This window comes from Alligator mississippiensis, chromosome 3 (assembly GCF_030867095.1).
Source record: "Alligator mississippiensis isolate rAllMis1 chromosome 3, rAllMis1, whole genome shotgun sequence".
Taxonomy (NCBI): domain Eukaryota; kingdom Metazoa; phylum Chordata; order Crocodylia; family Alligatoridae; genus Alligator; species Alligator mississippiensis.
Window position 1 is genome coordinate 15,940,203 of NC_081826.1, and position 12,765 is coordinate 15,952,967.

Genomic DNA, 12,765 nt, shown 5'->3' on the forward strand with positions numbered 1-12,765 from the left:
ATCCAGGAAGAGCACACACCAACTGCTGGAACTTCCTTAGCCTGATGAAGGGTTTTTGAACCCGAAAGCTTGCTTAATAATTATTTTCCAACTATTTGGGTTGGCCTAATAAAAGATATCAGATTCACCCAAGGAACCTTGTCTGCCTTAGCCTGACGAAGGGTTTTTGAATGCAAAAGCTTGCTTAAAAATGTTTTCCAACTTTTTAAGTTGGTCTAATAAAAGATATCATATTCACCCGAAGAACCTTGTCAGCTTATGTCCTTAGACCAACATGGCTACAACCTACACCCCTGTATAAATGCCTCTGTGTTTTTGAGTCAAGAGGGACACTCATAGACAAAAGACTGTACATGTTAAAATCTAATTTTCCTTTCTGTGTTGCTAAAAGCACCTTGACTTAAAATATAAAATACGTTTTTAAAAAATATTACTTGCCTTTCAGCTTTTCAATTCCCTGCTTAGGCTTTCTATTCTACGCCCTGTGAACAATAGGCTAGTCAATTTCCAATACATTTCAGTCTGGCTCCAATGCATGAGCAAAATGATGCAATATTTGGCTTGTAAACACTGCAAGGGAATAACTCCAATGAAAACTGTTTTCCCTGGAATGTTTAAAAATGGAAATACTTCTACTGACCTAAATCTTCCTTTTACAAAAGTTAAAGTAGACTCTATGCCAACCTGAAGGTGTCCTTTTGAAAAACCTCTCCCTCTACCAGTTGCTTGCCTGCCTGAACATTCATGTAATAATCCTTGAGCTATTTTATACTGTGCAGAGCACTCCATCGCCGAGTGGGAATGATATAGGTCTATGTCACTGTGAAACCAATAATAAGGTTACCCTTCTTACAATGAAATACATTCAAACAAAACCAGGTTCTTGAGAAATGTATCTGGAAAAGACACGACACAGTGGATCACTGTTTTCTGGTATTTTAGGTAGAAAGTAGAGTGTGAATTTTTCAGGTTATTCATCTCCTCTGGGCTTGAGTTAACCTACCTTTGAAGTTCACAAAAATGTGAAAGTCCAAAATTGGCTCTGTTGACTGATTTTCTTCCATTGGACTTTTATTTTTTATAAATCAAAAAGCTTAACTTCATTATTTTTACTTCCAAAAACAATAGAGAACATTTCCAAATGTAGCCATATGGATCTAGTGTACTTCCACTGAAAACATGTGTAAATTTCCAGCTAACTCTCTTAGCCTAAGGGAAAATTCTTTAGTCTTCTGGACCATAGAGATCAAAAAACAAGATGATCTTGAACAATTAGCAGCTGGCTGTGCTGGGGAAAGGTAAGGAAAAGGTCACATCAAATAGATATTCATAGTACTGTGGAGCCCTCTTTGTTCCAAGTTAATGCTCAATTTGCGCACTGCAAAAATACTGTCCTTTGTGATACTGAATAAACTTCCACAGAAACCAACCTCATGTTTTCTTATTTTTCCATAGGCCTTTCAGACTTTGGCTGACAATCACCTATCTGTTGGAGAAATAGGTCAGTGCTGCATATTTTTTCATGCCACTTAAACTGTGGAACTTGATGCTATGGAAAGATATGGATGCACACAGCTTCATAAAGGTCCAACGGATTCATCTTCCTATATAGATGAAAAGAGTTTATTATTATAGTAGTCAGCAGAACATTATTATTTGCCTTCGTGCTTCTGTACATATTCTGGTCATTAGCTGGTGGTGAGAAGAAATCTTTTTTCTCCCCACCTGCCCTCCCGCACAACCAGTTCTGTAATTAATTGTTATTGTGGGAATGTCTACATCAGCAATTCTCAATCCCTGGGCCATGGCCTAGTGCTGGGCCGCAGCACGGTCACCTGCAAGACCAGAAGTGGCCATGGACCAGCAAACCACGGCCCTCCAGAGCTGGGTGGAGAGGCCGCATCTGCTTCTACAGGGCCTGCAGCAGTGCCCGCCCTGCCATGGCATAAAAACATTGGAAACACCTGGTCTACGTCATTAAAGTACTATGCTAACAATCACCACAGTGAAGCATGGCACATCCACTCCAGACATCTTGGTGTGATGGTGCAGCCCCAAGCAAATATAATCTAGCCATCTTAGCGTGCTCCTGAGTGTATGCCAACAAGCACAGGCAAAACACCAAGCTTTTGGTCTGCACCCAGCATCACACTAAGTTACATCCATTTCAGGGTGTAGCGTGGGTGGAACAGGTGTTCCAAGCATCACTAAGACACTCCCTAGCAAGGTCCAGATGTGGGGTAGATGTGCCCTCTTTGCTGTTTCTGTATACCTGTAGTACAGCAGGCCACATCCTCAGCGAGGTGTGACTCCAGTAAACTCTGATTTATACCAGTGAGGAACTAGCCCACAATCCTTTAGGCAATATCCAAACATATATGAAGTCACTGCTGACTTCACAAATACTTGAGGACAAAGTGGTAGTGGGTAACTTCCCTCCCTGGTATAAAGGACCAGGATGTAGGCAGTCTGGCCTAGTGATTAAGCCACTGGGAGAGGGCAAGTGCTAAATCACAAGCCCTGTGAGGGTGCAGGAATCAGGGACCAAGTTACCAAATCCAATGGGAAATCAAGAGGCAAAGTCCAAACACAGACCCAGCCCATGTTCAGGAAGCTGGGACTGAGTTACCAAAACCAAGGGGGAAATCCACGAGTCACAGTCCAGGAACCAAGCAAGCACCGTCTAGAAACCAGGGAACAGATCCAAAGAAAGATCCAAAGTCAAAATCAGGGAAAAGAGTCAAACCATGGTCAGGAAGCTTACCAAAGCAGACCTTAATCGGTATTGTTGGCTGACCTATGGTCTGCTACCACAGGTGGGACTAAATGCATACTGCACTCCCAGCAGCCAATCAGGAAGCCAGCCAGTTAATTAGCTGGGGCAGAGCTATTAATCAAAGCCCCAGGCAGGTGTGTCCATCTAGGCAATTAGCCCAGGCTTCCCTGCCTGATTAGGCTCCTGACACCCAGCTCTTGCAATGCAGAGGAGATGTTGCCACGTGTCTGGGCAGACAGACCTGCTTGGAATATGATGGGAAAAGACAAGTAGTTTCCTTGACAGTCGTCACCCTTTGCCAAGTGCCAGTTCAGTATATTTCATCGTGCAATACAGCCACAATATGATAATGTCAGTCCCAAATCCAAGCTCGGGGGCTGTGCCCTGAGATTAAAAAAAAAAAAATCCCAAGCAACAGAGGCAAAACCAAGCCACCCAGGCTTTAAGCAAGAGTGCACGTTATAGTTTCATAGTTGGTAGGGTCGGAAGGGACCTGAGCAGATCATCAAGTCCGACCCCTGCCATGGGCAGGAAAGGATGCTGGGGTGAAACGTCCCCGGCGAGGTGATTATCTAGCCTCCTTTTGAAGACCCCCAGGGTAGGAGCAAGCACCACTTCCCTTGGAGAGGAAGAGTTAGTCCAGCAGTTAGACATTAGCCTAACATTTGCATTCAAACTCTTGGACTCTCTCTAGCCTCAGGCAAGTCATTTAGTTTTTCTGTGCTTCCTCTCCCCACCTGTGAAATAGAAGTAATAGCACTTTTCTACCTCATATTGAAAAACCTCTCCCTCTACCAGTTGCTTGCCTGCATGCACATTTGTGTAATAATCCTTGAGCTATTTTATAGTGTGGGATTTTTAAGCAGAGCTCTCCATAGCTGAGTTGGAATGATATAAGTCTGTGTCACTCTGAAACCAATAATCAGGTAACCCTTTTGGAAGGTGAAAGTGTTCAACTGGGAGGCGCTCTTATATGACGGTAGTGAGAGCCGTACAGGTATTCAAAACAGGCAAAGCTTGGGCGGAACAGCCATCAGCATCAGCTTAGTGAAACAGTAGCAAGTGGGAATAAGAGTATATGCCCTGATACGCAAATAAAGTCATCAAACGAGGGAGGCCTTCGCCTCTATCCCACGTTGGAGCTTCTGTCTTTTAGGTTTCTACAGTGACTCCAGGAAGAAAAACACATCATTATTAAAGCCAAACAGCCCAAGCGAGGAGCGATGAAATGTCAGCTCTTCTCTGCTGTCATACGGAGATATTGTGCAATGCTGACATTCATAAACAAACTGTTTAGGGGAAAGAGGAGGACTATAATGAGAAATGTCAGGGAGACAAAAATAGCTGGTCCCATCACAAGCTTGCCATCCAGAGAGACTTTCCCAGGGGATGAGCTGACTGCAGGGGTTTTATGAATTGTGCTATATACAAAAACATGAGTAGAGCAGGTCTGTGTGAATTCTGTTATACCGTGAGCTTTTTGCTTAGTGTCAGCTAAAACAGTGCCATGGAAAAAGCCATAAGAAATGACCCTGAACCAAAGAGAAATTCAGACTTTAATTCTTTGTGTATTTGTTGGAGAGAGGAACAGCAGACTTGTCTTCAATCGCGTTCACACTCCTATCTGACCCCCTATGAAATGTTAGTGAATTTTACCTCCCAGCCCCATGTTGGGGTAACTTCGATGATTTATTTTGTTCACTCTACGTTTATAGATTGGAGCCAAGGTAAATGCAGATTAATTGCCTTTAGAGAATCAAAATGATCGTGTAGTAGCCAACTCTCCTGGGCCCTTGTATACTGCCTCATCGACAGAATCATCCTTTCTTTCAGGCGAGGAGGCCATCTCTGTGAGCCGTATCTCCACACAAGCAAGGAGGTCACATAACATGATAATATTTCCAGGGCATTCAACATTTTTAATCATTATGATTTGAAATAATAGCACCTTCCATCTCTGGATTCCATGGCACTTTGGTGATTCATTTAGGATCACAAGACTGTGTTGAGAAAGAAATACCCAGGTCTTCCACGGTAGCAGAAACAAGAGCCAATTTTATAACCAAAAAACAATGGAGTACAGAAGAAGGAATAGTCAGGACCACGAAAGGCGGCCAGCTCTCTGGTGAACCTTTTCTTTTTTACTTTATCTAAAATGTCTTGCTTCCCATTTCATTGTATTATTAATTTATGAAGTTTATTATTCTCCTCATGCACAGAGCTTCAGGACAGAGAGATTCCCCCAAGACATTATTTGATTTGGGGAATGAATATCTCTTGTCTTTCTGCTTGTATTGTGGGCTGGGACATCACAGCAGATGGCAAATAGGACAATTCATCTTGCTCCCATTATGAGCAGCTTTGAGTTTGCCCAAAGCCCAAGCATGGATGTTATATTGTAGGCACAGATTTATGATCCAAGATGTCATTCTGATAGCTCTTTGTAGGCTGGAGGTGTTTGACCTCTCTGCAGCCAGGGAGCACTATGGAAGAAACCTTAGATATGCATGGAAAATAGAAGCAAATTACAGCTGCCTCTGTCTTAACACAGAGGATCCTGGCAGATTTTAGCATACGTTATTCCATCCTGGCCTGAGTGTCTTTCCTCGTGGATCAAGGTGGAACAGGACACGTTCACTGTCTAGACAAGAACAGCCACTGAGGTTGCTTCTCTCAGCAGTGCCCCGGCCTTTTTCCTCCCCGCTTCCCTACCTTTTGTATTCCAGTCACTGCTTTCTTTCTAGTTAGCTGCTCTGCTTCCTGCAGTCCTTTCACAGCATCTGATGAAGTAATTCTTCTGCTTCAAAAAGCTTATGCTATACATCTCTCATTCCGTTAGTCAGTAAAGGTGCAAATCTACCCTGCCTTAAACATCCTAAATAGATCAGTAAAATTTGGGAGGACTTGTTACTTGTGTGCAGATGTATGTAAGTGAATTTAACACAGATGAACTGTAGCAGATCAACAACCCTAAGTTGTCTCTTGTTCCACCAAAGGGCTGACAGTAGCCAAGTAGCTTCCTTGCTAAGGTGCCTCAGACCACAACTGGAGAGACCACTTCTGTAGAGGACAAGTTGAGTGAGTTTCCCTGTTTCACTCCAGGACCTTTGTTCAGAGACTGGCACAGCAAGGCCATTAAGGGCCAGATGTGGTGATGGTTCATCAGATCTGCAGTAAAGCTACTGGAATAATCCAGCATGTGGCAGAGGGACCACCAGGTATCTAAATGGGCTAGATGCAAACTGGTGATCTGTAGATGGTCCTCTCCTAATGCCCTGATCACTTCAGAAACAACAGGCTCAGTGACTCGGGGTCAATCACCCAAGAAGCATTTACACCCCCAAAATTTTTACTCCTTTGAAGTCAAAATTCATAGATTCATAGATGCCAGGGTTGGAAGGGACTTCAATGGATCATCGAGTCCGACCCCCTGCATAGGCAGGAAAGAGTGCTGGGTCAGATGACCCCAGCTAGATGCCTATCTAATCTCCTCTTGAAGACCCCCAGGGTAGGGGAGATCACCACCTCCCTTGGAAGTCCATTCCAAATTTTGGCCACCCTCACCATGAAGAAGTTTTCCCTACTATCTAGCCTAAAATTCCTCTCTGTCAGTTTGTAACCATTGTTCCTTGTTAACCCAAGAGGCGCCCTGGTGAACAGAGCATCTCTGATCCCTTGCTGCCTCCCCCTAATGAATTTGTGGAAGGCCACAAGATCACCTCTCAGCCTTCTCTTGCAGAGGCTGAAGAGGTCCAGGTCCCTCAGTCTCTCCTCATACAGCTTGTCCTGTAAGCCCCTAACCATACAAGTGGCCCTCCTCTGGACCCTCTCGAGTCTTATCAACATCCTTCTTGAAGTATGGCACCCAAAACTGGATGCAGTACTCCAACTGCGGTCTGACCAACGCCACATAGAGGGGAAGTATCACCTCCTTTGATCTATTCGTCATGCATCTGCTGATGCATGATAAAGTGCAGTTAGCTTTGCTGATGATTTCGTCACACTGACATCTCACGCTTATCTTGGAGTCCACTTTGACTCCGAGATCCCTTTCTGCTTCTGTGCTGCTGAGAGGGTCACTTCCCAGCCAGGAGGTGTGCTGGATATTTTTGCACCCTAGGTGCAGCTCTCTGCACTTGCCCTTGTTGTACTGCATCCTGTTGCATACTGCCCACTTTTCTAACCTGTCCAGGTCTGTCTATAATCATTCCCTATCCTCCGGAGTGTGCACTTCACCCCACCATTTAGTATCATCTGCAAACATGGACAGAGTACACTTCACACCCACATCCAAGTCACTGATGAAGATATTGAAGAGTACAGGTCTAAGGACCGAACCCTGCAGGACCCCACTATCAACATCCATCCAGGTCGATACCGACCCGCCTGCTACCACTCTCTGGGTGCAACCACTAAGCCAATTTGTCACCCACCGGACCATGTAAACGTCTATGTCACAGCCGCTTAATTTATTTATGAGAATGGGATGAAATACCATATCAAAGGCCTTGCTAAAATCCAAGAAAATGACATCCACCTCTACTCTTGTGTCTAAGCATTTTGTGACCCTGTCATAAAATGAAACTAAATCAGGCAGGTATGATCTACCTGCTACAAATCTATGCTTGTTGCCCTGCTGCATTATTTTTCCCAGTGGACTCCCACAAATATGATCCTTCATAATCTTTTCAAAGACCTTTCCAAGGATGGAGGTGAGATTGACTGGCCTATAATTACTCAGATGCTCCTTCCTCCCCTTCAAAATAGGGACCACATTGGCTCTTTTCCAGTCCTCCGGGACCTGAACCAAGCACCACGAGAGCTCAAACAGCCATGCCAGTGGTTCTGCTATGACACCAGCCAATTCCCTCAGTACCCTTGGATACAGCTCATCCAGGCCTGCTGACTTGAACACATCCAGTCCATCCAAGTGACTCTGCACCAAGTCAGCGTCAACAGTTGCTGGGCTGGTGTCCCTCTGATGCCCATCTAAGAACCCATTAGGAGACTTATCTTGACACTGAGGCAAAACACTCATTGAATAGCTCAGTCTTGTCACCACTGTCTGTCACTAATTGCTCCTTCTTGTTCAGTAGGGGTCCTAGGCTGCCCTGTGCCTTCCTTTTACTCCATACATACCTAAAAAAAGACTTTTTGTTGTCTTTATTTTGTGTTGCCAGCCTCAGCTCTGTAGTTGCTTTGGCCTTTCTAACTGCCTCCCTGCAAGTGTGGGCCAAGTAGGTATACAAAGTTGTAGCAGCTAGCAGCTGTTTGGGCCAGCGTGTCCAAGACACGGCCAACAGTACACCAGGAAGTGAGGGACACGCATCACATGTGGCTGCCTATGGACTCCGTTACCTATGTGACTAGGTACCCATTTAATGCTAGGGTGACAGCATGGGAGGGCTCCACATCAAGTGTTCAGAGCTAAACTCTGCAGGCATGGCAAGGCATTTTGACTGCCTGCAGCCTGGCAGAAGGCACTATCAGGCTTTGGGGTCCCACCGTACTTGGCAATGTCCACACATGCCATGAGAATACAATCTCTCCCTCCAAGAAGCTTGCCGTTGCAGCAATGCCTATGAAAATGTTGGCTGGATCAGACCCCGTGTTTTAAAACATATGCAACGTTGACTATGATTAAAATAACCTGCAGCCTCCCTTTATCTGCGTAGTACTTTCATAAGCTTTCATTCAAGTAATGTCACATGGCAGGTCCTTCCAGGCTTCAGGATATCAAAGCTCAATGCCGTCTTCGGTAAGTCTCTGGGACTCTGCTCACAGGTGGGTAGGAGACACAAATATCTCAGAGAGTTTGTTTATTTTTAGAGTTGAAAAACCCACTAAAAGTCTGTTGAAGAAAATGAAGACAGAGCCCTGTGGTGAAAGCTACTGCTCTGAGTAAGATGACAGATGCTGGTATGTGTGGAGTAAATTAGTTGAGGGAGCACAGCCAGAATCAGCCAGTGTATAATTTTCAGGTCATAAACTATTTTTAATAGGTGGGAAGGAGCAGGCTAGTGCTTCTCTATTTACTTGTTTGTTTTTAATGTTTAATGCCAGGAAGGTCCTCACTGGAAATGCTCCACATTGCGTGGAGGCTCTGCAGAAGCTGCACTTTTATGGAAGCGCTGTGCCCATGCTCCGCCGGTCCAGCCCATTTGTGCTGCTCAGATACTAGGTAGCTCTAGGATCACCTCTAGGTAGGCAGATCAAGCGACCAAGGGACTCCTATGGTACCAGCCCTCCATAGTTTACGGAGCTAAATGATGGGACATGACCCCTTCCAGTCCCTTTTGGCATTGTTGGTGTAGGTGGAGCGGTCCCAGAAGCTCCCCCAGTCTTCTCCAGTAATTAGTGCAGACCCTGTGTATAGCCATACATCAAGGGTACAGGAGATATCCAAACTCCCAGGGTAAAGGAAAGACCAATAAATTAGTGACCAGAAGACCTCTGGTAGCTGGTCCTGGCAGCCCATCACCCTCCCTGTGGACACCACAAGGGGGCAGTTCTATCCCAAAGCCTCGGGTGGGGAAAAAGGGAGCAGAGCTGGGGTCTGTCATTATCTTCTATTCCAGTACCTGGTTGTAGCAACCCATCTTCCCTCCCCTATTCCCCAAAGTCACCAACTGACACAGGAGCTCTCACAACCTATGGCTGGGAAGAAAGCCAGGTCAGGCTGCCCCAGACCATCCTCTGGACCTTTCCCCCTCTATGATAATAGCTTGCTGCTGCTGCTAGCTAATGGAGTTATTACTATGCTTCGTGTGCTCTCCATCATAGTTTTATAGTTGGTAGGGTCAGAAGGGACCTGAGCAGATCATCAAGTCCAACTCCCTGCCATGGGCAGGAAAGAAAGCAAGCTGGGGTCAAATGACCCCAGCCAGGTGATTATCTAGCCTCCTTTTGAAGACCCCCAGTTTCTTCCTCCCTAGGAGCGATCACCGCTTTCCTTGGAAGTTGGTTCCAGCTCCTAGCCACCCTGACAGTGAAGTAGCGCCTCCTGATGTCTATCCTGAATCTACCCTCTGCCAGCTTGTGACCACTATTTCTAGTCACTCCTTGTAGTGTTTGGGGGAACAGGGACTCCCCCGGTGCCTGCTGGTCCCCTCTGACTAGTTTGTAACAGGCCACTAGATCCCCCCTCAGCCTTCTCTTGTGGAGGCTGAACAGGTTCAGGTCCCTTAGCCTCCACTCATAAGGCCTGTCTTGCTGCCCCCTGATCATGCAGGTGGCCCTCCTCTGGACCCTCTCCATGCTGTCCACATCCCTCCTGAAGTGCAGCGCCCAGAACTGGACGCAGTACTCCAACTGTGTCCTGACCAGTGCCACATAGAGGGGGAGGATCACCTCCTTGGACCTGCTTGACATGCATCTGTGGATACATGACAAAGTACGGTTAGCCTTCCTGACTGTGCCCCCACATTGGCGGCCCATGTTCATCTTGGAATCAATAATGACTCCAGGATCCTTTTCTGCCTCTGCACTGAGGAGAAGGGAGTTCCCCAGCCTGTAGGTATGCTGCTGGTTCTTCCTCCCCAGGTGAAGCACCTTGCACTTGTCAGTGTTGAAACCCATCCTGTTCTCATCCACCCACCCCTGTAACCTGTCCAGATCTAGTTGTAGCCTGTCCCTCTCCTCCAGCACGCCCACCTCCTCCCCCACATTAGTGTCTTCCACAAATTTGAACAAGGTGCTTTTCACCCCCTTGTCCAAGTTGCTGATGAAGATGTTGAACAGTGCGGACCCAAGGACCGAGCTCTGGGGGACCCCACTGCCCACATCCCTCCAGGTCAAAAAAGACCCGTCCACCACCACTCTCTGGGTGCGGCCCTCCAGCCAACTAGTGACCCATCTAACTGTGTAGGCATCAACGCCACAGTCACCTAATTTCTTAATGAGAATGGGGTGAGAGACAGTGTCGAAGGCCTTCCTAAAGTCCGTGAAGACTACGTCCACTGCTACACCTGCATCCAAGGATTTTGTGACCTGGTCATAGAAGGCCACTAGGTTGGTCTGACAGGACCTGCCTCTAATGAACCCATGTTGGTTGCCCCTAAGCATGATCCCTCCTGCTGGGCCCTCGCGGACATGCGCCGGGATAATTTTCTCAAAGAGCTCCCACAGGACCTAGGTAAGACTGACGGGCCTGTAGTTTCCTGGGTCCTCCTTCCTCCCTTTTTTGAAAATGGGGACCACATTGGCCCTTTTCCAGTCCTCCGGCACCTGGCAAGAGCACCACAAGTCCTCATAAAGCTGTGCCAGGGGTCCCGCAATGACCTCTGCTAATTCCCTCAGCACTGTCTTTGAAATAACAGTGATAACTTGGAGATCAAATCGTGCTGCTAGTTATGTTCACAAGGTTTTTAAGGTAATACCTACGTGCTTTTTTACCTTTACCTTTTAAAACATAATCTTGGAAAACAGATAATAAATGTTCTTTTAACAGCAGTTTCTAAGATGGCAAAGTCAAGCACACAAGTTAGGAAATTCCAGAATTAAATCAGTCTGTGCAGTCTTAGGTCAGCTCCTCTCTGCCGCTGCATTATGATACCATCTTCAGTTACATAATCACATGCTATTTTGCCCACTTCTGCCTCATTCAGTGTGCAGGGTGCATGTACAAGGTCAAACACAAATCCTGGAATTGCCTAACTTTGTAACCTGCATACATGTTTTTGGGATGTGTTAGAAATATAAACTAAATTATATTAGAAATCTAGATAGATAATGTAAGAAATATAAACTGAATTACATTATCTATGCAATCTATCTAGATAGATAATGTAATTCAGTTTATATATAGAGATAGATAAATAGATATGTGTGTGTGTGTGCGCATGTATGTATACACAGATAAGTGTGCATCTGCCTTACACATGGTACTAAGCAGCAACTAATTAAATATTCATATTTGTGCAATAATATTAGGGCTTCCAGGCTGAAGCCAGTAGAGGACATGATCATGTGCATTTTAAAGCTGCAAAGTGTAGCTTATGTTGCATTTATTTGTAAGAACGCACTTTCTCTTTGTCAATATATAGTAGTTGCAAGAAGTATGTAGCCATGGAGAATAACATGCTCTCACATAGCTGGTACCATGTTTGCCTCATTCCAGCCAGCAGAAGGCAGTGGCACCTTTATATTCACCCCTCACCTACCCATGCACAGACTGTCAAGGGAGGACACACACATGGTAAAGCAGTTTTACAGACAGGCAAAAATATGATGCATTTCATATGGTCCACAGCTACTGTCATTTTCCTCTCTCCCCCCTCAGGCCCTTGGATTTTCTATAACATGAAAAATAATCCTCCTACTTTTGAGCTCAGCCAGGAGAAGAGAGACCCCATCAAATATATTCATTTCTTAAATATTCACATGCTGTTCTCTGTAGCAGCTATCTCAAGACTCCTGGAAAATAAGGAGTATATTTCTAAACCTGTCACAAAAATGTTAGTTGCTAGCAAAGACTGATTTTCTTTCTGGCCGAGCATTTAGTACTATATCAGGGTTTATCCCATTATTCATCTCTGCATTCATTATTTCTCAGTTCACTGATATTTATCCATCCATGTTCGATAAAGATGAGTCCTTCTTCATCTGCTGTTCAGTTTCCCAAGCTTTGACTCACCTCCTTAGTGTATCCCAGCTGCTTTTTTTTTTTTTTTTGCCTATACAAATCCCTTATTGCATTTTATTTTTTACTCCATGAGTAGTTGGATGCCGCAGATGAAGCCTCTCTCTGACTGATTGCCTTAATATTCACTCCTTTTCATCTCTCTTCTCCTGCGTTACTCCTGCATCTTGTACGTGTGGGATTTGTGTCAGGTGGGGGTAATTCTTTCCTCTGATGTGGGTGTTGCAAATGACAAGAGTTAATAAGGTTTGATCAGTGACTTGCTTTATTCAACTTGAGGATTTTTTTACTCTCACTCCTTCAATCTCCTTAACACCTTTGACAGATAGTGCATAACTGAATATCAAGG